The sequence below is a fragment of the Petaurus breviceps genome, unplaced genomic scaffold, assembly GCF_028583685.1.
Source record: "Petaurus breviceps papuanus isolate PSGF00001 unplaced genomic scaffold, PetGlider_PUasm1.0 37, whole genome shotgun sequence".
In the NCBI taxonomy this organism is placed as follows: domain Eukaryota; kingdom Metazoa; phylum Chordata; class Mammalia; order Diprotodontia; family Petauridae; genus Petaurus; species Petaurus breviceps.
Window position 1 is genome coordinate 33,477,309 of NW_027186296.1, and position 22,107 is coordinate 33,499,415.

The following is a 22,107-nucleotide window of genomic DNA, read 5'->3' on the forward strand; positions in this document are numbered from 1 at the left end:
ATGAGAAGGATCTTGTGATTCCCTGGTTGAGATTCTGAGTGGCTGTATGTTCAGAGTTCCCCACCTGCTCAGATGTAAAGGCTCTTTCAGTCCAGGGATGTATGTAAAGTGATTCAGACAGTCAGAGCTCTGTCTGTTTTTATTTCTCTGCTTGCATTTTCTCTGTATTTTCTCTGAGGTTCAGGGTGCTGACTTTTCCCCTGAACTAGTGAATTAATTTTAAAAGATTGCTGACCCCTTGAACAGCTAGCTTTCTTGATAAAGCAGATCTAAGCCCTTGTGCCAGCAGCCATCCTGGGGATGCCAGTGTAGTTGCTAACACAAGGGGAAGGGAGACCTCAAAAGTCATTTGGTTCAATGTTTTTATTTTACAGATGAGCAAATTGAGATTCAGACCAGTTAAGTGACACTTGCCCGTGGTTATATAGCCAGTAATTGGCCAAGCCAGAATCTCTCTAGATCTCACAGAATCTCAAAGATGGAAAAGGCTTCAAAGGCCATCTAGGTCAACCCATAACTGACCAAGACTCTTCTCTAAAACATCCCTAGCAAGTGTTTAAGATCACCAATTTTAAGGGATTTGGGAATAAGGAGAGGGGAACATTGTGGTTGAGACTACTTCCCAAGAAAGCCCATTCCATTTGGGAGTACTCCTAATTATAACTAAGTTTTTCCCTTATATCAAGCCTTAATTTCCCTAATATCCCTCTTGGCAACTCTTACCCATTGCTCAGAAGCCAGCAGAATAAAGCTAATCTCTCTTCATCATGACAATTTAAAATACTTGAAATGAGTTGGTTGTCTTTTCATCTCTAGGTTAAACAACCCAATCTGCACCAATAATGACATAATCACAAGAACCTTCATCTCTCTGGACAATTTCTTCTTGCCTCTTTCTAGCTTATCAAGATCATTTCTAAAATGTAGCCCTCTAAACTTAATATAATATTCCCAATGTGGTTGGACCAAAGCAGAGTACAGTGAGGACTGCACCTCCCTAGTCCTGTCTTATATTCATCCCAATATTCTAGCCCAGTGGTGAAGTTAAAGAGAAATTCAGGCCACTAAACCCTAAGTAAGGATCTTTGTGGGTCACATATTGACTTAGAAAATCACACATTTATAGATTTCTTTTTTTCTTAATACATCAACACATTAAAATCAGACAGGAACTGCATTTTAATCTGACACTGGGAAGCATTAAGAGCAGCATGCAGCCTGTTGCATGTTTTGGAGGGAAAGGGGGTTGGAGACAATCGGGCTTAAGTGACTTGCCCAGGGTTGTACAACTAGTAAATATCTGAGGCTAGATTTGAACTCAGATCCTCTTGATTCCAGAGTTGGTGCTCTATCCACTATGCCACCGAACTGGCCCTTTTTTTTTCCAGGGTGGGGTGTGAGGGTCAGAGGACAGCATGTTTAACACCTCTGCTCTAATCTATTAAAATCTCTCTGAACCTTGAATCTATTATTCTCTATTTTAGTTAGCCTTCCCAACTTTGTGTCATCATGCACATATGATCATGTGTGGAGGAAAATGTGAAATAGCACAAAAGCAGACAGATCTTTAGGGAAGTCACATTCCATTGGATACCTCCTTCCAAGTTGACGTTGACCCAGTAATGATTTATAATCTAGGTCTATCTACCCAACTGATTCTGACTTCAACTAATTGACCTATTTATTGTGTAGTCTATATCCTTCTTTCTACCTTTCCACAAAAATAATCTGACTTTGTCAAATGCTTTACTTAGATCTAGGTAAACTTTATTTATAGCTTTTGATTGATCAGCTAATCTAGTAACACTGTCAGAAATGAGGTTAGTCTGATGTGACCTGTCCTTGAGGAAGACACAAGGATTTCTTCGGATTACTACTTCTATTTGTAGATGTTTGCTAACTATCCCTTCCATGATACTTTCTAGAATTTTTCTAGGAATTTAAGTCTAGCTTACTAGACTTGTCTATACGTTCCATTCTCTTCCATTCTACTGAAAATTAGAACAGCATTTGTCCTTCTCAAGCCCTAAAGAACTTGTCCAGTTGTCCACAATCTTTCAAAGGTCAGCCAGTGGCTCAACAGTCATATTTGTCAGTTCTTCCAGTGTCTGAGGCTGGTACTGGGCCTGGTGACCCAAACTCATTAAAGACAGCTAAATACTACCTTACTATATATGTATGTATCTTTCTTGTCAACTCCCTATTAGATATTTTGGTTCCAAATTTTCCAGTGTTTAAGACTGGAAAGGTTTATTCTCCTTGGCAGAGAAAACAGAAGCAAATGCTCCTGTCCTCAGAAAAAGATACTCTTTTCTCATTTGGGCACAGACTGAGTAATTGCAAGTTTTTGGTGATTTACTAATCTGACTCTGTGGGGAAGCCCTGGATCTAGTCACCCTGCCTGAAAAATAGTTTATTCTCCTTTTACAGAAAAGGAAATTGAGATTCAGAAGACTAAAATAACTTTCCTAGAATCACACAGCTAGTAAGAGGTAGAGCCAAGATTTGAACACAGGTCTCTTGAGTTGAAGACCAGTGCTTTTATTACACATCTAGGAAGCAAACATTCTAGATAGGGACACTGGCTGGGAGGTGTCATGATATTAGGAAAGGGTCTGGGTTCTGACTCAGAGGACCTTGAGTTCATGTTCTAGTTTTGCTTCTTAATACCTGTGTCATTGTGAGCAAGCCACTTAGCCTCAGTTTCCTCATCTTTAAAATGATGAATTAAGATTAGATGGCCCCTAAATTCTGTCTTTACTGGCTCTGATCCTGCTTAGATACTTGGCCTCATTCCATGGCAGCTTTCTAAATCTAGATAAGAACTAGAAATTCCCTGCCCCTTTGATTTTCTATTTTTGATATCTCCAGAAGCTGATAGACACTCAGTCTTCCAGAACCACAGCACCCTATTCCCTTTTCCTTCATTACCTGGCCTTAGGAACAGAGCTATAACAAGGGTGAAGTAAATGAGAGATTTGTTTTGGGTACACAAAATTGAAGAACACAGACAAATATATAAAATAGGCATCTACAATCCCAGGTCCACCATGCCATTAAGTCATTGGAGGGTGGGGAGACACAATTATGTAGTTTTTGTTCTTGGACAAATGTATCCAGTTATGACATTGCTTAGGAGTAATAAGGAATAATATCCAGCTTGCTTGAGGTTCTCATGGTTCAGGAGCCAAAAGCAACAGTCCAGAAATGAATGAATGCAAAACTGATATGTAAAGAGACCAGGGAAGTTAGGAGAGGGAAATATCTCTTTCCATAATTTCAACTGCCTTGGATTAGGTCTAGGATAGAGTGAAGAGAAACTACAGCCTTGTGCAGAACCCGCCCCCCCCCAAGGGGATGCCCATCAATTGAGGAATGTCTGGACAAATTGTGGTATATGATTAGGATGAAATTCTATTATGCAAAAAATGATGAACAGGATGGTTTCAGAAAAATCTGAAAATACTTATATGCACTGATGCAAAATGAAGTGAACAAAACCAGAAGAATGTTGTACATAGTTACAGCAATATTGTAATGATGATCAACTGGGAAAGACTTAGCTCTCTAATCAGTTCAATGATCCACGACAAATCCAAAGGACTCATATTGCAAAATGTTGTCCACTTCCAAAGAGAGAACTGATGAACTCTGAGTGCAGACTTAAGTTTATTTTTTCCACTTTCTTTATTTTGGGGATTTTTGTTTTGTTTTGTTTTTTGCAACAGGGCCAGTAAGGAAATCTGTTTTGCATAATTTCACACATGTATGATGGGGGTATTGTAAAGTTGGGGGAAGGGCTAAGGGAGGAACTCAAAGTAGGAAGAGAATCTGAAACTGAACATTTTAAAAATTAATTTTAAAATTTAAAAAAGAAAAAAAATACCCCAAGGACTGGATCTCAGCCTGAGGGCAGCTAAACACACTGCAATGACCTCACCTTTCCCAGAGCCCTTAGAAAAAATTCTGTCTGGGATGTTACTATTTTAAGCTACTCAGGGAGAAGGACACCACCAGTAATTTTGATTAGGGACTGAGGCACACGTTATAGTTTCTGAGAATCTAGAGCAAGCTCCAATTAGCTTCTCTTTCATATCAAGACCCTTCCAAACTGTGTGACCATGGGAAAGTCACTAAATTTCTCTGCACCCTAATTTTCTCAACCACAAAGTGGAAATAATAATACTAATAGCACGTTCCTTGAAGTGTAGCTCCAGCCTCACAGGGGCACATATGGAAGTATATATTTGTATAAGAGTTACTCTTTGACCAACCTCCCAGCAGCCCAGATTGTTCAGAATAAAATCACAAGGTGTTAATGAGATGTTTAACTACAAAGACACTTCTATGAGCTGATCCCTTTGAGTGGTAGGACACTTTTCTCTCATTGAATCAGAAGGGGCAATCTCCACTGGCCTATTGCTGATGGGCAAGCCCTCCATGATAAGCTTTCAAAGAAATTTGGTTTGAGGCATTCAGGTCTTAGAGCAGTTATGGACGCCAACAAGATGGAAGACTTGACATTTTCTCTGATCCTCACGACCTCTCAAATCTTACCAAAATAAGAACTACGTTCAAGAGATAAAGAAATTTCAGCTGTCTCCATGGTCTATGGCACCAAAAACCTTAAGGAGGCAACAATTGAATGACCAGTAATAAAGTAGAGAGATGCAGTGCATAGAGTGCTGGGCCTGGAGTCAGGAAGACCTGAGTTCAAATGTAACCTCCAACACTTACTAACTGTATGACCCTGGAAAAGTCACTTAACCCCATTTGCCTTAGTTTTCTCAATTATCAAATGAGCTGGAGAAGGAAATGGCAAACCACTCTACCATTTTTTGTCAAGAGAACCCCAAATGGTGTTTTCTAAATGACTGAAACAACTGAACAAAAAACAAAACAAAAAAGTAAAGAAGGCTAATCCCTAACCCCTCACTCAATGCCCACCACTCAGACAGGGCCACACAGCTGATCTAAAGCTTGCAACAGAATATAACTTTACTACTACTACTCTACCCTCCCAGTGCTGGCGGAAACCCAGAGGATGAAGCTTGCTCTGACTTGTACAAACGCAAGCAGTACACTGTAATAGAGCTCAGTCAGAGAATTAAGGGACAGGGGAAACTGGGTCAGGACAAACATGTGTGACTATATCATGTTCCATTAAGCCTAAGGGAAAGAGTTCAGCATCCTGTGGGGGTCAGTTCTGTCCCCTCAGTAAGTCAGTTCAAGCAAAGATGTAGACCCAGGGAAATGTGAATTGCCTTGTGTGAGAGGAGACTGAGATGGTTTTGAGATCCAGCCCCAGCAAGGTGTTGAAGATGGACAACAGGAAAAAATAAGGGGAAAAGATTAAAGTTACCAAAGATCTGAGGAGGAAGAAAAGGCAGACTCTGAGTGTAAGAAGAAAAAAAACCCAAGGAAGATCTTGATACCATAAAAAAATATGGCCTCTAGAACGGCTAAAAGAGTCCAGGCACCTACAAATAAACATTATGAAGGAAAATGAATCAACACTTGACAAGGCAGAAACACCTTGGATTCCCAAGAGAATATGAAACCCCAGCAGTATGTTCCTGATCAGTTTAAAAGAGAAATAAGAACTATGAAAGCCATTTTAATGGCCTGCACAGAAGAAATAATTGCCAGAATAGCAAAATGTGAATCCATGGTGGCAGGTCTTACCATAGAAACAAAGGAGAGAATAACTAATTGGGGGTGAAATTATACAGAAGAGAGAGTTTGGAAGAAGAGAAGCAAAAGGCAATAACATTGAAACTATACTCTACAAGCAAAACATTGATATTGATGATATATACATATATAGATATACGTGTGTGTGTGTGTGTGTACACACACATATGTATAAAAGCAATTTAGGGCTTGAAGACATCCCAGAAAAACATGGACAAGTAAAAAACTTGAACCCCATAATGCAAGAAACAGTACAAAAAAACTACCCAGAATTTCAGAACACAGAAAACAAAGTGCCAGTCAAAAGAATCCACAAACCACTTCTAGTGGGGAAAAAAAATCTTATGCTGCAAACTCCAAGACATATCATGGTTCAATTTAATTCCAATGACAAACAATAAAATCTGCAAATGAACAGGAGCTTTCTTCTTCAAATATAAAGGAAACAAAATTCAAGTAACACTCTGTACCCATCAGAAACCACAGGAGGGATTAGAACAATGGAATATGTTCCTAACAGCAAAGGAGTTGCAACCCAAAGTAATGTACCATGTTAATCTGAGCCTAACCCTTAATGAAAAAATATAGACTTCAATTAAAAGAAAAAAAGTATTCAAAGGATTTCTAAAAAGAAAACCAGACCTGAACTTTTGCACCTCAACCACCCCAAATAACAGAAATCCAAGAAAGGTAAACAAATACAAAAATTTAGGGCAACAATGAAAAAATAACAACAGAGAGACAGACCATTAAGAGATTTCTTTCTAAAAGTACCCAATAAAACTAGGGCTGACACAAAAGCCAAATAGAAGGTTGAGAAACAGTCTTGAAAGATCATGGATTAACCTCAGAGAAGTCATACAATGAAACTCCATAAGGAGCAGAGGAAGGAATTTCTCTCCCTCTTTCATCCTCCCCACTATCGGCCACGGTATCTAGCAGTGAGTTTATTTGCTCAAAAAGAGACAACCCATCCAGCCATTGTAGAGTCAATTGGAAAGAGTGTGTGGCCTATTTTAGGGAGTTGAGATACCCACTCTCAAGAGACACAGCCACTGAGAGTCTGTCCCCTGAGGGAGGACACATCTTCTAGAAGAATGATCTCTGAGAGCATAGAATGGTGACAGCTACGGACTCAACAGAGATCTAGACAACTGAGAGTTGGGTTGCAGAGGGGACCGTACAAGGAGAGAAAGGCCTTCTTGATCCTACAGTTCCAGAACTGTGAGTTGTCTTAGCACCTATGTTCCCTACACATGTACTTCACTACCATTAAACTCTAAGCTTGTACCCACTCTTCCCATGGACATTGTATATATTTGTGAGAGAGTGTCCACCTGGGTTTCTGGGACGGTGGAGAACACCATTTTGTAGCTACTATGTCCATTTGAGTAAATGTCTTTGCTAAGCACTCATTTGTTCTACTTGTTGACTGTTAATGGGGAACTTACTATTTGGGGCTAGTGAATTATAGGGTTAGGAATGAAACATAACATAGCTACTTTCTGGGGACCCAAAGTATCCTTCATCCTTACTAGTGTATCGATGACTGAAAGTAGCTGATTCCAAGGGAGGGAGTACAAGTTGTGGAAGTATCCCAGACAGATGCCATCTATGTTTAAGTTACATTACAAACTTTAAAGTAACATATCCACTTTGGAAAAATCAAGGGGATGATCAATGCTTTTTGGCTAAACTATGACATAGAATAGATGGATGGTTTATGGAATGCATCCATCAGTACCTTGGGCAGAAACTACAAATGGGCAACAAGTTAAGCTAAGAATACAAAAGGAAAAGAATAATGACCTGAAGTCCCTGTGGGAAATTGAAGAACTCCTTTTATGGTCTCAAACTTCTCCCAGAACCAAAGGTCCATCTCCTTAATACCAGAATTTTACCAGTGTTGTTGTATGACTGTGAGTCATGAAGCACAACAATCTTCAAAGAATTAAAATTAAATACCACAAAGAGAAGTGTATGGTGGTCACAACATACCACGTAAGGAACTCTGAAGAAGGAGAGAAAAGAATATAGCCAAAGAAATAGATAACATTTTTAAAATGGGCTAGTCACATGACAAGAGTGAAGGATAACCTCAAGATTACCTGTGAGCTCCATTGGTATCCTTGCAATTTAAAGAAAAAACAAGGAAGGTCTCCAGCACATCATATGGTAAACTTATGGGAAGATGTAGATAAGAATATAAATGTCATTATTATCGTTTTTGTTATTAAATCCTCTGATTCTACCTCCATTTTTTCCATCATTTATTAAAAAAAAAAACTCTTATGACTTACCTTCATTGTCCTGAGATACAGTTCCCAATCAATACACTTTTCCTGAAGCTTCAATGGTGTTTCAATGCCTTTGTATTCACCATGCCTTGGAGCATGGGCTTCATACTTATCTAGAAGAGAGGCATAATGTCATATATCTCATACAGAGAGCTTCATGGGGAGTCTCCTAGGGTCCTGATCAGATGGATTGTCCCTCACATCTGTAAGCTACATATCCCTGACAGAAATCAATCAACTTAGTCCCTGAATTGGCAGATTCCGCGGACCTGAGGGGACAAGTGATATCCTGGAAGGATATCATTTCTTGGTTATTCTTGAGTCTTGCAGGTTTTAGGAGAATTCAGGATGACGTGTCTTTCACATGCCCTGAACTAATATCTGACTAATTCCAAATGGCATCTTTCTAAGAACATATAAATGGTCCACACGGATATGTTAATTGTATAGTACCTCTAGCTGAGAGATGCCCACATGACGATATTAAGGAGCCAGAGGAGAAAGATTCTGGGAGACTCAGAGACCTACCTTATAAAGTTGGGTGAATGAGATTAAATGAGTTTTCTCCAATGGAAATGCTTGGTGATATAACATAGTACACAGAACAACAGTTGGGATTTGTAAAGTGGCAGATTTTGACTTGAAATCAAGAGTGGGTCAAAAGAGGAATGGGGCTATCTCCAAAGACCAGATTCCTCCTTGTTGAGAGGGTTGTAGAAAGGGTTAATTCTTTGTCCAGGGCCTGGTACCTATTAGGCACTTAATAAATACTGGCTAATTGATTGATTTACTGATTGCTCTTCAGGTAGAGGTTGGACTAGGTAGTCCCTGAGACTTGATGACTCAGCATGATCTGCAATCAGATAGAGGATTATTACTGACTGATCTAAACAGAGCTCAGACCCAGGGATTCACTTGACCATCCTTGGCTTGTTTCTGTTCCAGTTACCTCCTCACACCCCAGGGGAAGATTGTGAAATGGGCAAAGTGTGTACTTAGGACACCTGTCTTCCCTTTCCCCTATTTTCAGCAACTCCTAGAAATGCAGAGATGAAAGGAATCTGATAACTGGTCCACCCTGAAGTATTAGAAACATTATTGCATCACCTCTCAAGGTATTTGCATTTTTATAAGAAAAGTCTAAACCTGGAGGAATGCATCTCTAATGATGGAGTCTCAGGCACTATAGCTCCTAGATTCATAGACTTGCAGAAGTGGAACAGTCAGGAGCAGCTAGGTGGCACAGTGAATAGAGCACCAGGCCTGGAATCAAGAGGACCCGAGTTCAAATTTGACCTCAAGACACTGAACACTTACTAGCTGTGTGAAGTTGGGCAAGTCACTTAATTCCAAATGCCCTGCACTCCCCTTTCCAAAAAGAAGAAAAAAAAAATAGAAGTGAAAGGGTCCTTAAAGACCAGCTATTCTAAAAGGCTCCTACCCTTTTTTTTGTCATGGGCCTCTTTGACAGTCTGGTGAAGCATGCCTTTCTCAGAATAATGTTTTTAAATGTCTAAACTTCTAAAATTCACAGCATTGCAAAGGAAACTAATTATATTGAAACACAATTATAAAAAAACTTTTTAATAAATTCACAGACTACCCTTCTCTCCCCCAAAGAATTACTGAAATCCAAGGTTCTCCTTCTATAGGTGAAGAATCTAAGTGCCAATGAAGAGAACAGACTTGTCCAAAATAATGGAAAGCAAAGTGAGCAGAATTAAGAGAACATCATATACGGATAACAGCAATATTGTTTTAAGAATGTCTTTGAACAACTAAGTCATTATGACTATTATAAATACACAAATTAAAACTAAAGGATCTATGAAGAAACTCTATCTGCATCCAGAAAAAGAACTGACAAATAGAAGTATGTACAGAATGATTTTGCATATATACATATATGTATTATACACATACACACACATACTTATTTGTGTCTAATGGTAGCCATCTCTAAGATGGAGGCTAATCCATCTCTAAGATGAAGTGAGTAAAGCGCCTGCCCCAGAGTCAGGAGGACCCGAGTTTGGTTCCGGCCTCAGACACTTAACCCACACACACACACACACACACACACACACACACACACACACACACACACTAGCCGTGTAAACTTGGGCAAGTTACTTAACCCCAATTGCCCTCCAAAAGGAAAATAAAAAAAGATGGAGGCAGAGAAAGGGAGGAAAAAAAGGGAAAAAAGAAATTTACATGATAACCTTGTTGTATATTTAGAGGCAAGAGCATGTTGTACACTGGCAGTTTCATGTGAAGTCATCTTTTTTATTGTACTGTATTATGGAAATACTTGTTTTGTTCTGTGAATTGAAAATAAAATTTTTTAAAAAAGGAATAGACTGGGGGCGCAGTGAACAGAGCACAGGCCCTGGAGTCAGGAGGACCTGGGTTCAAATCCGGCTTCAGACACTTAACACTTACTATACTTTACTAGCCATGTGACCTTCGGCAAGTCACTTAACCCTAATTGCCCTCCAAAAAGCAGGGGAAAAAAGGAATAGACTGGTGTGAATTCAGTTAGTGACATAAATGTCACTTGCAGCCAGTAGGAGGAATAATGGGGGGGGGCAGGACCTACCCCAAACACCTCTCCAATCACATCTGCTCCACATATTGGAGTATCCCTATATTTACCCAAGTACAAGATGAGAAGGCAGTCTAGTACGAGTGGGTAAAGCGATGGGTCTGCATACAGTCAGGACACTGGTTCAAATCCCACCACTGTCTCACTTAGCACTGGTATGACTGTGGACAAGTCATTTAACCACCTTGGGTTTCAGCTGACTCATCTGTAAAAGAAAGGAATAGGAGTAGATGATCCTCCAAGATTTCTTCCAGTTCTCCGTTTGTGATCCTCACTCTCCAAGTGGTTGTGGGTAAAATGCTTTACAAATCTGAAAGCACTAGAACAACATAGGCCATTATCATGAGTTGGAATAGATCTGCACCAGACCAGCCTGACAGTGGTTCCAACCAGGAAGTGCTTTTGTGAATGAAAATAACCTGGGGGGCAGGGGAGGGAGGGGGGAATGTGGGGAAGGCCACAATCTATTTCATCTGAGTTTGGGCAAAGTCCAGGTCAAGTCCGAATGGCTCTTCAGTAACCTCGTTCTATATAAGATCTAAAGAAATGTAAATATTGTGTATATGTCTATGTCTGTATACACACCTGGAGTATATAAGGCATAGACTCCTCCATCGAACGGTGGGTCTGTAAAGTCATTTTCAATGCCTCTGCTCCACCATCCCACTCCTCCGGACCCCACCCCCAGGATCCCTTTCCCCAGCATTATTTGCCCTTCTCATCAAAACCTACTCTCAGGTCATCCTTCATTCTTACTAATGCATCAATGACTGAAAAGAGCTAATCTTAAAGGAATGAATTTTTAATGGTGGGATTTAAAACAATATGTAAACAATGATTTGGGTAGACTTGAAGGCCTTCCCTAAAGAGGCCTCAGGTTCCTAACCCTGGTCTAGGAGTATAAACAAACACACTGTCTTGAAGAAACTTGAGCCTGCTGGAAACAATTTCTTGGTCATGGAGAATTCTTAATCAGCTCAATTTAGCAAGCATTTATCGTGTCTCCTATGCACAAGGCACCCCTGTGCTATAAGGGGGGGAAAAAGACAAAAGTGAACCTGCATCCCTGCCCTAGCCCCTGGGCCCTTGCTTTATTTTTATATAAAGTATCTAAAGTCAGAAAATAAATTTCTTCATTCATTCATCCATCTATGTAGCAAATACTTGTTAAGCACATAGAGCATTGGGGAAAGATGCAAAGGTTAAGTAAGATGTGGTCTTCATGGAACTAATAGTCTGGATTCAAAGGTATAGAATAAAGTGCTAGGTGAGTGCCAAGGGGGGATGAGACAAAGGGTTTCATTCCCAGGCCAAAGGATCATAAGATCATAGATTTCCAGTTTAGAAGCCTTGAGCCCAACCCACCCATTTATGCAAATAAAAAATGAGAAAAGTAATGCTCAGAGAGGTTGTCCAAAGCCACACAGCTAGTAAGGCTATCAATCTTCCTGACTCCAAGTTTAGTGTCCTAAAGGGAGAAAAAACAAGTATGATCAGTTAAAAGTAAGGATTGGCCTATTATAACTGCTGAGAAGAGGTCCAATGTGGGTCACTTTTCAGCCCCCCAAATTCAGTGCCTTCCATCTAGTTCCCAGGCCTTCTGACCTGGGGAAGGAAGTTTTGACCCCAGCTAAAGCAGTTTCCATCTATTCAGACCATCAACTGACCAGCTATCTTGTTGTGTGACCAAGCCTGATGCTACTACTAGCCAACAGCAATTACCTTGATGGTTGAGTGAGAATGAGAGGAATGTTTCATTCTGAGACTCAAAACCTGAAATCTTTCAGAACTCAATGAGCACTTAAAATGTTAATCAGCCTCAAAGAACCTGAGAAAGTCCCCCAGCCCAAGCTGTGGTCACCTCTGCCACCTCAGGCTAGTCGGGGAAAATCAGAGACAAGTCTTCAGTGCCATCTGCTGGCTGGTCTCCTTATTTCAGTCCCGGCTGGTATTCTAAACCAAAGCTTCTGAAAGGGTGGCCCGGGGACCCCTGGGAGTCCTTGAGATCCTTTTAGGGGTTCTACAAGGTCAAAGTAATCTTTGCAAAAATATTAATATGTTCTAAATTCTAACAAGATAAATATTGATAGACAAAACATAGTATAAAGGGATCCTAAGAACAAAAAGTTTGAGAACTGCTGATCTAAACCCATGAAGAAATCCAAGGGAGTTTCAGAAAGGTGGGAAGACAGCTGAAGGAAGGAAACCACCCAGAAGGTTATTGTAATACTCTGGACATGAGGTGATGAGGGACTGAACCAGGATGGAGGCAGTGTCTGAGAAGAGAAGGGAATGAGAGATTTTGGGAAGGTAGAATCAACATGTGTTAGGTCCCTGCCTGCAAACCTTAAAACACTACATAATTGCTAGCTATGTATGAGTATTACCAAGTTAGCAAGAATAATTGATAACAATAGGCAGTTACCAAACAGGGATAGTGCCCCATTTTCTCCATCCTGCAACGAGGTGATGAATTGGATGGAATGCTGGACCTGGTCTTAGGAAGATGGGAGCTCAGATCTGGCCTTGGGTACTAGCTGTATGACCTTGGGCAAGTCAGTTAACCCTGGCTTGTTTTAATACACCAGAGAAGGAAATGGCAAAACTGCTCCAAGTATCTTTGCCAAGAAAACCCCACAATGGAGTCACAAAGAGTCAGACACTTAACTTCTGTCTCCCTCTGATTCCTCAATGGTAAAATGGGGAAAATAAAAATATTACCTTATCGGATTGTTGTGAGGATAGAATGAGATAACATCTATAAAGGATTTAGCACAATGCCTGGCACACGCTCGGGATTTAATACATGTGTATTCCCTTCCCTTCCTGCTTCCTCAAAGGGTGCTCATATCATTATTCTGAGATCACTGTCTTCCCCAGCCCTTCCTCTCACTCCCAACCAGGGTGGTGTCCTCAACCACCCAGCTCAGCTGAGGGCGGGCTCCATGAAGCTTATCACTAGGTACAAAAATTCTTCCTAATGGCTCTGTGCGTAAAAGGACCCCCGGTCTGGGAGTATGGGATCTTAAGGCAACCAGGCGAGTGACAGGTAAACATTCAGATGTTTTTAAAATGTGGCTCCTTTTCTCAGACTCACTGAGTTCCAGGGCATGGATCAATGAACAAGCATTGTTAAACACTGATGTACAGGCACAACTAATTACTGGGAATACAGATGAAAAGCAGAAATTGTCCCTACCCCCAAGAAGCTTACAATTTTAATGTGGAAAATGACATGTATAAATCAATAGATACAAAATAAAAACATGTCACCTAGTGGGCGAGGTAGTGCTAGGCCTGAAGTCAGAAAGACCTGAGTTCAAATGTGACCTCAGATATTTTTGAGCTATATGACCCTGGGCAAGTCACTTCACTTTGTTTGCCTCAGTTTCCTCATCTATCAAATGAGCTAGAGATGGAAATGCAAACCACTCCAGTATCTTTGCCAAGAAAACCTCAAACAGGGTCACAAAGAGTCGGACACGACTGAAACAACTGACAACAACAGACATGGAAGACTGTCTCGGAAGGGAAAGAAAAGAGGAGGAGCATTGGGAGGAGGGACAGGGAAAGGCTTTCTACAGGAGAGGACACTTGAGTTGAGCCTTAAAGGAGACCGGTGATTCAACAAGCAGGTTAGGAGGGAAAGTATTTTAGGAGAGAAGAATCACTTCTTGGTAGGGCTTGTCCTAAGGAAAATTGTGATGTCAAAATTCTATCTAAAATGTATGATTACAAGTCTCTTTCAAATTACTGGCAAGAACAGTAGCTAAAGGAAAGTTGTAAGGAGGAAAGATATAAATAACTTCACAAGAAAAAAAAGAAAGGAGCTCCATTTTCCATGGACTCTAATCATTTCACCCGAATCAGCTATATAGTCATTTAATAAATTATTAATAAATAATTTAATAAATTTAGGAAATTTATTTAATAAATAAATATACATAGATTTAATAAATTAAAATAAATTAAATAAACTGAATTGAATAAAGTCCAGCTCTCACAGTCAAAGGCCCTGGCTCAGGTTGATGTTTTTTTGCAATCCCTATACCTCAAATGCCTCCCCTTATCCTATGTGAAATTCCACTCTTAAAGATTGCTTCCTTTAGGTCTTTAGAGCTTTTCAGCCTCCATGCACAAATTCCAGTTCAATTTAAATAATCATAGCCCTGGGAAGGGAAACATATTAAGCTATTATATTATGGTGAATGGAAATAGTGGCAGACTTGGGAGTCAGGAAACCTGGCTTTATTCTGGACTCTGATACTTACTATCTATATGACATAGGACAAGTCCTTTCTGCTCTTGGAACCCTCATTGCCTCAGTAAGAATATTATTTGCTCTACTTACCCAATAAGGTTCTAAGGAAAGTGCTTCAAAAACCTTAAATACTTTAGCATTTCCATGGATTTGTGACTCATAGACCTGGGTACTCCCCCCGACAGTGTTGTTCACAACCCATCCATGCTTTTTGAGGGGAAGTCTTTCATGTTCCAGTGGCAGAGCTGGACAATAGTATTATTAGGTGGATTTTTTTTTTAATAACTGGATCCAAACAGTAGTCAATAGTAGGTTGGTGTCACCTTAAAGGAAAATCTTTAGTGGTACATCCAAGGGATCTGGAAGCACATAACTGAATGGAAGGGTCTGGAAAAATTTGGCAACAGTAAAAGGTTTCTGAACATACAACAACCAAAATATCAGTATCAAATATTCCACCAAGATTTAATTCTTTATATAAAAATGAACAAGTACATCCATCTCATTAGTATGGAAATTTGCTTTCATCTTTAATAAATAGCAAAATTATGTGTATACCAAAGAATTGTTTTAAAATAAATTTCTTTATGATTATCAGTAAATGTTTAATTTGTATACTTATTTTATATGTCCATATAGCTGGGATCTCATAAAAATTTCTTGGGTGAAAAGGGGTCACCAGTGGAAAAAGTTTAAGAAGCCCTCTTCTACACTATACGATATTTTTGGCAGTGATTCAGATCAAGGCACAGATGCTTTAAAATTACACAAAGCTTGGAGTGAAAGCTAGCAAATTCAATAATCGTCTAAATCCAGAGTTTGTGACAGTCTAGGATAATGGAAATAGTGCAAAACATTAACCTTAGAATCAGTAAAAGTACTTCACCATTTCCCAAATGCCATCCAGTCTGCTCATTTCTCCACTTTGCATCTACTACTCTGCAGGGTTTCAACTTCACAGAAACCAGATGCCCCTCCCAGGATAAACTAATCTCCTCTCATCTCACCATTGTGCTCAAGTCTTCATTGACACCACGTTCCTCAGCCTTCTCTCTCCTCTGATTGGAGGTTTGCTGTGTAGAGGACCAAACTCCCCACAATGGCTTCCTTTATAGAAGGTGGAAACTGGATTTTCAGCACACCACCCTTGGTGTCTGTTGCTCTATCTGGTTTCAACTCCAGGGCCAGGTACCCCCTGGTGTTCCTACCCCCAATCCTTTCCTGCCTCATTTTATGTGTTTTGTCTCCCTATTAGATTATAAATTCCTTAAGGTCAAGCACTGCTAAGCACAAGAGGTTCTTAGTAAATGATTATTGGATTGCTTTGGATAGAAATTCTTCCTATTTGATTCAAGGTCAAGCTCTTTTGACCAATCATAGATTTCATTGAGGAAGGGTAGTAATGTTCTGGGACTTGATACAATCAGCATCATGTTATCTCAAGGCAGGGGGTTGGTATAGGGAATTCACTGAAGCAAGAAACTCCTTCAGGGTCACAGAAGAAGTGTGGCCATAGGCAGGATTCAAATTCAAGTCTTCCTGACTCCAAGAGCAGCTTTCCATAAACTGTGATGCTTCCCTTCATACTAAGAACACAAAAACAAAAATGAAAGGGCCCCTGCTCTCAATAAATTTACATTCTGGTGGGGGATCAAGGATATAACAAGGATGTAGGGAAAATGGGATTTTGCATATACCCATATGCAAAATATATAAAAAACAAATGCAAGGCAATGGGGGAAGGGAAGTGGTCTCACATCTAGAGAAATCAGGAGAAGTCTTATGAGGACATGACATCTGAGGTGAGCTTTGATGGAAACGAGGGATCCTCAGAGGAAAAACTGCATTGCAGATATGGGGAACAGTCTACATGGAGAAGAGAGAGGGTATGAGGAATAACAAGATAAGTTTGACTGGACTGCGGAGTTTGTGAAGGGAAGAAACGTATAATAAGGCTGGAAAGGTTGGTTGGAGCCCGCTTGTGAAGTGTTTTAAATGCTAAACAGAGGAATTTGTATTGGATCCTAGAGGTAATAGGAAGCCACTGGAGTCTTTTGAGCAAGCAGAGTCAGATCTGTGCTTTAGAACTATCACTTACATAACGGGGAGAATGGATTGCAGAGGGAAGAGCCTTGAGGCAGGAAGTCTGATCAGAAGGCTGTTGTGATAGTCCAGGTAAGAAGTGATGAGGGTCTGAACTAGGGTGGCAGAGCATTAAGGAACTTCTATTCAAAGCAGTTGGGTTGATTTTATGTGCAGACCCCTCAATGTTCAAGTACATGGTAAAAAACACCTTTATGTAATTCTTGCCAGACTTGGAAAGCTGTCAAAATGTATCTATGTCTCTCTCATGCTTCCCTACTCCTCTGCCCTCTTTTTCTCCCCTCCCCAAATCCTTATGCTCTCCCCAGTTTCTGCCAATTCAGTTCCCCACCATCCACTACCAGGACTGACATCCCAAATCCTTCCTCCCCCATCAACCTTCAGTTTGCAGCTGGCTGTGGAGCTCATTATCTGATTAAATTAATTCACATTAAAGTATAATAAATGAGGCTTAACCTTCCAGGGAAGGTTTGCATCATTTAGAGGTGAGCTGGTTAATTCAAATGAATCTCTCTAATGGACAGACTATGTGGGTGACCTATTTCTGAGCAGGTGGGAACTACTTTTTTTTTGTCTATCCAATCTCTTTACCTAATACTTGATGGGAGTAAAATACAGTAATCCTTTCCACATCTTAGAGGTTAAGGGAGCAGCACCCCTACCATCTGGAAAATCCATAAAAAAAAATTTGGGACCTTTCTTCATACCAGAGAAGTCTGAATTTTTTCTCTTTCTTTTATGTGGTATTTACAGTACTTATTGTAAAATTTGGATTGATGTTATGCAATACTATACATATATTTTATGTATTTCTGAGTTTCTAAACTTTTTCTGTGTCATTTGCTAACCTTCAAATGTTATCTGTGGTTCCTGCAAAACTCCCCCCCAAATTCCCATTTCATTTCTTATTCCGACCCCCAATATATGGAAACCGCAATGGGGAAAATTGAGATTGGAAGGAATAACTATACATAGAATCAGCTATATATCACCCACAAACACATATACACCTTTCCAAATACACCCTAGGGGGCTACATATCACAAAATTATGACTTAGGGCAAAATCATGGGAAGCAGCAATGCAGAGATCCACAGATGCAGAGGGCCTTAAATACCCTGGGTAAATAAGCTTAAAAACTCTGGTGTTCTGGAGACTTTAAAAAATAAAACCAGCAAATTGAGACAACAAACATTTATTAAGAACCTACTATATAGCAAGCTAAGCATAGAGGAAAGAAAAATACAGAGAAAGACAAAACCACTCCCTTTTCTCAAGGAATTTATAGTTTAATGGGGAGACACCATGTAAACAGTTATGTACAAACAAGATAAAGACAGGATAAATTGGAGATAATCAGAAAAGGGAAGGTACTAGCATTAAGGGGAATCCAGGAAGGCTTTGTGTAGAAGGTGGGATTTTAACTGGAACATGAAGGAAGCCACAAAATGAAGATGAGGAAGGAAAGCAATCCAGACTTGAGGGCCAGTAAGTGAAAATGGAAAGAGATGGTACATGGAATGTCTAGTATGAGGAAGCCATTGTCACTGGATGGCAGAAGAGGAAGAGGGGAGGGATGACTGGTAGGAGGCCTGCTAGGGTTATGAAAGACTCTAAAACAAACAAACACATCTCTCTGGACATTTCTTAAAAGCATTACCACAGCATGAAAAGGGTTGGCAAATATAATCCCAGAAGATTTAATATATGCCTTCTTTGTTTTTGGAGAGGGGAAGGCAGGGCAGTTGGAGTTAAGTGACTTGCCCAAGGTCACATGGCTAGTAAGTGTTATGGTAAGTGTCTGAGGTCAAATTTGAACTCAGGTCCTCCTGACTCCACAGCCAGTGCTCTATTCACTGCACCACCTAACTGCCCCAATATATGCCTTCTTTAGCCAGATTAGGAACTAGACCTGTGAGTTCATTGATATAGGTAACTCCCAGGTGAGGAAATTCTCTTCACTAAAGCAGGTCATTATCTTCTCTGTAATTTATGGTCTTAGAGAATGAGTAGCTTCTAATAAAGGTGTGGGGTGTGTGTGTGTGTGTGTGTGTGTGTGTGTGTGTGTGTGATAGACCCTTTGGCAGATTGTTAAACTTATGGGACCCATTCTCGGAATGTTTGTTGCCTATGTTTATAATTGAAGGAAATGCTAAAGTTAGTGAAAATAAAGATGTATTTTTCCCCATCTAGGTTCATGAACCCCTCTGAAATCTACTCGGAGACCATATACTCCAGGTTAAGACCCCTTGTTCTAATTGGTTGTAATTACTTCCAAATAATCCTTCAAATTTGGATAAGGCCCTTCTCTCTACCAGTTTTTACCTTTATCCACTTTGACCCAACTTCCTCGCCTTCTCAAAGTGCAGCTGAGTCAGAGGCTCCCCTGGGTCCCAGTGTCAGAGGTCAGTTCTCCATTCCCTATGCCTCCTAATGAAAGATTTTGTTGTTCAGTCATTTCAGTCTGACTCCCATTTGGGGTTTTCTTGGCAGAGATACTGGAGTAGTTTGCATTTCCCTCTCCAGCTCATTTTACAGATGAAGAAACTGAGGCAGTCAAGGTTAAATGACTTGCCCAGAGTCACGTAGCTACTATGTCTGAGGTGGGATTTGAACTCATGAAGATGAATCTTCCTGACTCCAAGCCTTGGTACTCCCTGCCCCCAAAGATACCCCTACAATTTCAATGTCTTCCACTTTCATTTTACACCAAGGTTTAGCTAATCTTTACCTAAACTGTTTCTACTTTCTCTTTCTGCCCAGACTCAGGGGCTTCGGGTCTTTCTTAGCTTCATAAAGCTAGCTAGCATGTCCCCCTAACCACTCACACAAACTCCAACCCTGAAAGCTAGGGCAAGGTTCATGAGTAGAAACCAGTGTTAGTTTGCCAGTGTTGGCTAAATGAGAACCCTGTAGCCTGCCCCCTTTTAATTATGCCCAAGCTCAAAGAGGAGATAATCGCCTGCATATTTAAATAAATTGCCCACTCATAAAAAGGGGACAATCATTACAACGTTTGTTTTTGTTCCTTTCATTACCGGAATTATGCTTTCTGTTTGCTCAGAGTTAAATATTAGCCAGGGGGCCTCCATAGCTAATGTCTGCTTAGATGTCTTTTACTACTTGAAACTTGCAAGAGTCAGAAAAAAGTTTGGACAAATATTGTCTTTGGCAAGGGCTGCTGCTGGTATCAGGAAACCGATTGGTGTTATTGATTGACAGATGTGGGTACCCCATGTTTAGAAAGCCTGTCCTCTATTGGATTGGGCTAGGTGTTTCAGCAAACAGCCCTAATACAAGGCAAACAGAGCTGTTGGAAGAAGTACCAGCGTGTGTTAGCACAGCAAACCCGGGGCTAAACAAACAGCTTAGAAGAATGTGGCCACCTCCACATAACCTTTGATGGAGGTATTGATCCTGCTGAAGGTGGGAGAGAGTTTGAGCAAGAAGGAGATAGATATATATAAACACCCAGAGAATGTAAATGTTATCTTTAAGCTGCTGCTGTCATTTCCATAATGGGCATCTGTTTGGAATTCATCTTCTTGCAAATACTTAAATCCAGGCAGGGGCAAAAAAAATATTAATAACAAGTTTCAGAGAGACATTGTCTTCTCAGCTGGTCTCTTCACTCTGACGCTTAAAGCAATTCTTTTCATTCTCCTCTGAGTGTCTACATTAAACACCTAACCCAGGAATAGGAGTTACTGAAGTATATGGGGGAGGGGAAGGGGAGCAAATTTCCTAATAGTGGCAAACATAGTTCCAGAAACACACATGCACAAACACCAGAAGAATTGTTTACTTGGACTGAAACAATTCCAGAAGAAACCATCTTTCCTGACACCCTAACACTTGTGGCAGTTGTTTCCATAAATAATAGGGGTTTATTAACTGTTGTGAAAGGGTAGGGGGTGGAGGAAGACACCAGGATGTCCCACCACACATAAATAACTTCCCACAGAAATTCCACCATTAAGTATTAGTTCTTTTGGGTTAAGTATTACCCCCTCCTTTTCAATCTTTTTTTTAAATGCATTTTCCTTTGGGAGTGGAAACATAAAAATGTAATGCCTTAGTGAGAATGAGTTTATGAGATTGCTCTCTACTCTGAAAGAGAGGAGAGAATGGGCTAAAGAACCACTCTACACTTGGGAGTTGACAGATGCATTAAAGAAGAATGTGAGGGTGTTTTTCTCTGGATTAGCCAGTGTGTATGTATTTGTGCATTCAAGTATGTGACTGAAGTGAGAGGAAAAATTATAGCAGAGAACACTAAATTTGGAATGGAGAGACCTGGGTTTGAGTCCTGATTCTTCCACTTAGGAAATAAGATTACTTTGGGCAGATCAAATGACAGGTCCCTGGGCCTCAGTTTCCCCTCTGTCCAAAGATGGAGTCAGAAAGGATGATCTCTAAAGTCCCTTCCATCTCTGACACTCTTGAGAAGTCCAAGAGTTTATGGAAGAGTCTATATATCCCCTCATTTAAGATAATAAAGAAGTAGGATGCTTATACACACTCCTTTGGGGTAAGTTACTTGAAAGGTTAGCTGGATGGAATAACATCCTCCAGAAAAGAATGACAATTGTGTCCCAATTCCCTTCCCCATTCCCAATTAATTATTAACTCGTAACAGAGAAATAGTTGATTGTGTTGCCCCTCCTGTACACAGCCTAATAGTTTTCTTATTTACATATCCTCATTAGGGACTCCTAACACATCAAAAGGGCATTTGTAAACAATTAGCACTGGAAACAGAGGAATTCAAAGAAGGATAATTTAGCATTTAATTGAGCTAAACAAATACTTGTTGATGTACTAACAGACCCTAATAAAACAGCATCAAAACAGTTAAGTACAGAAACTGGTAGATTTTGAGACCCACTCCACACCTGAAAGCATTGGTTGGGAAGAGACCAGTCCCACCTGTGACAGTAACTTTGGGCAAAATCTCATTCTTTCTGTGTCTCAGTTACCTAATCTGTAAAATAGATCACCTCTAAGGTACCTTCCAGCTCAAATATCCTAGGTTGAGAGTTAATATGTCAATATGTACTTAACTGATAATTATTGGTGGACTTTTAGTCAGAAAGAAAGGAAGGAAGGAAGGAAGGAAGGAAGGAAGGAAGGAAGGAAGGAAG

At 40.2% G+C, this 22,107-nt stretch overlaps 1 protein-coding gene across 3 annotated transcripts in view; it reads right to left on the minus strand.

Moving 5' to 3' along the window:
• LOC138169070 (anaphase-promoting complex subunit cdh1-like) overlaps nucleotides 1–16,086 on the minus strand; it is a 91,305-nt gene extending 75,219 nt beyond the window's left edge. For 2 of the 3 annotated variants that reach the window (XR_011170259.1, XM_069098193.1), the window contains exons 1-3: nucleotides 15,868–16,086; nucleotides 10,650–10,804; nucleotides 7,995–8,104 (exon numbers count right to left, since the gene is read on the minus strand). The gene's annotated coding sequence lies outside the window, so the exon portion shown is untranslated. The remainder of the gene's footprint in view (nucleotides 1–7,994; nucleotides 8,105–10,649; nucleotides 10,805–15,867) is intronic. The other variant, XM_069098194.1, reaches the window with a different exon arrangement.
• Between the last annotated feature and the right edge of the window lie 6,021 nt (nucleotides 16,087–22,107).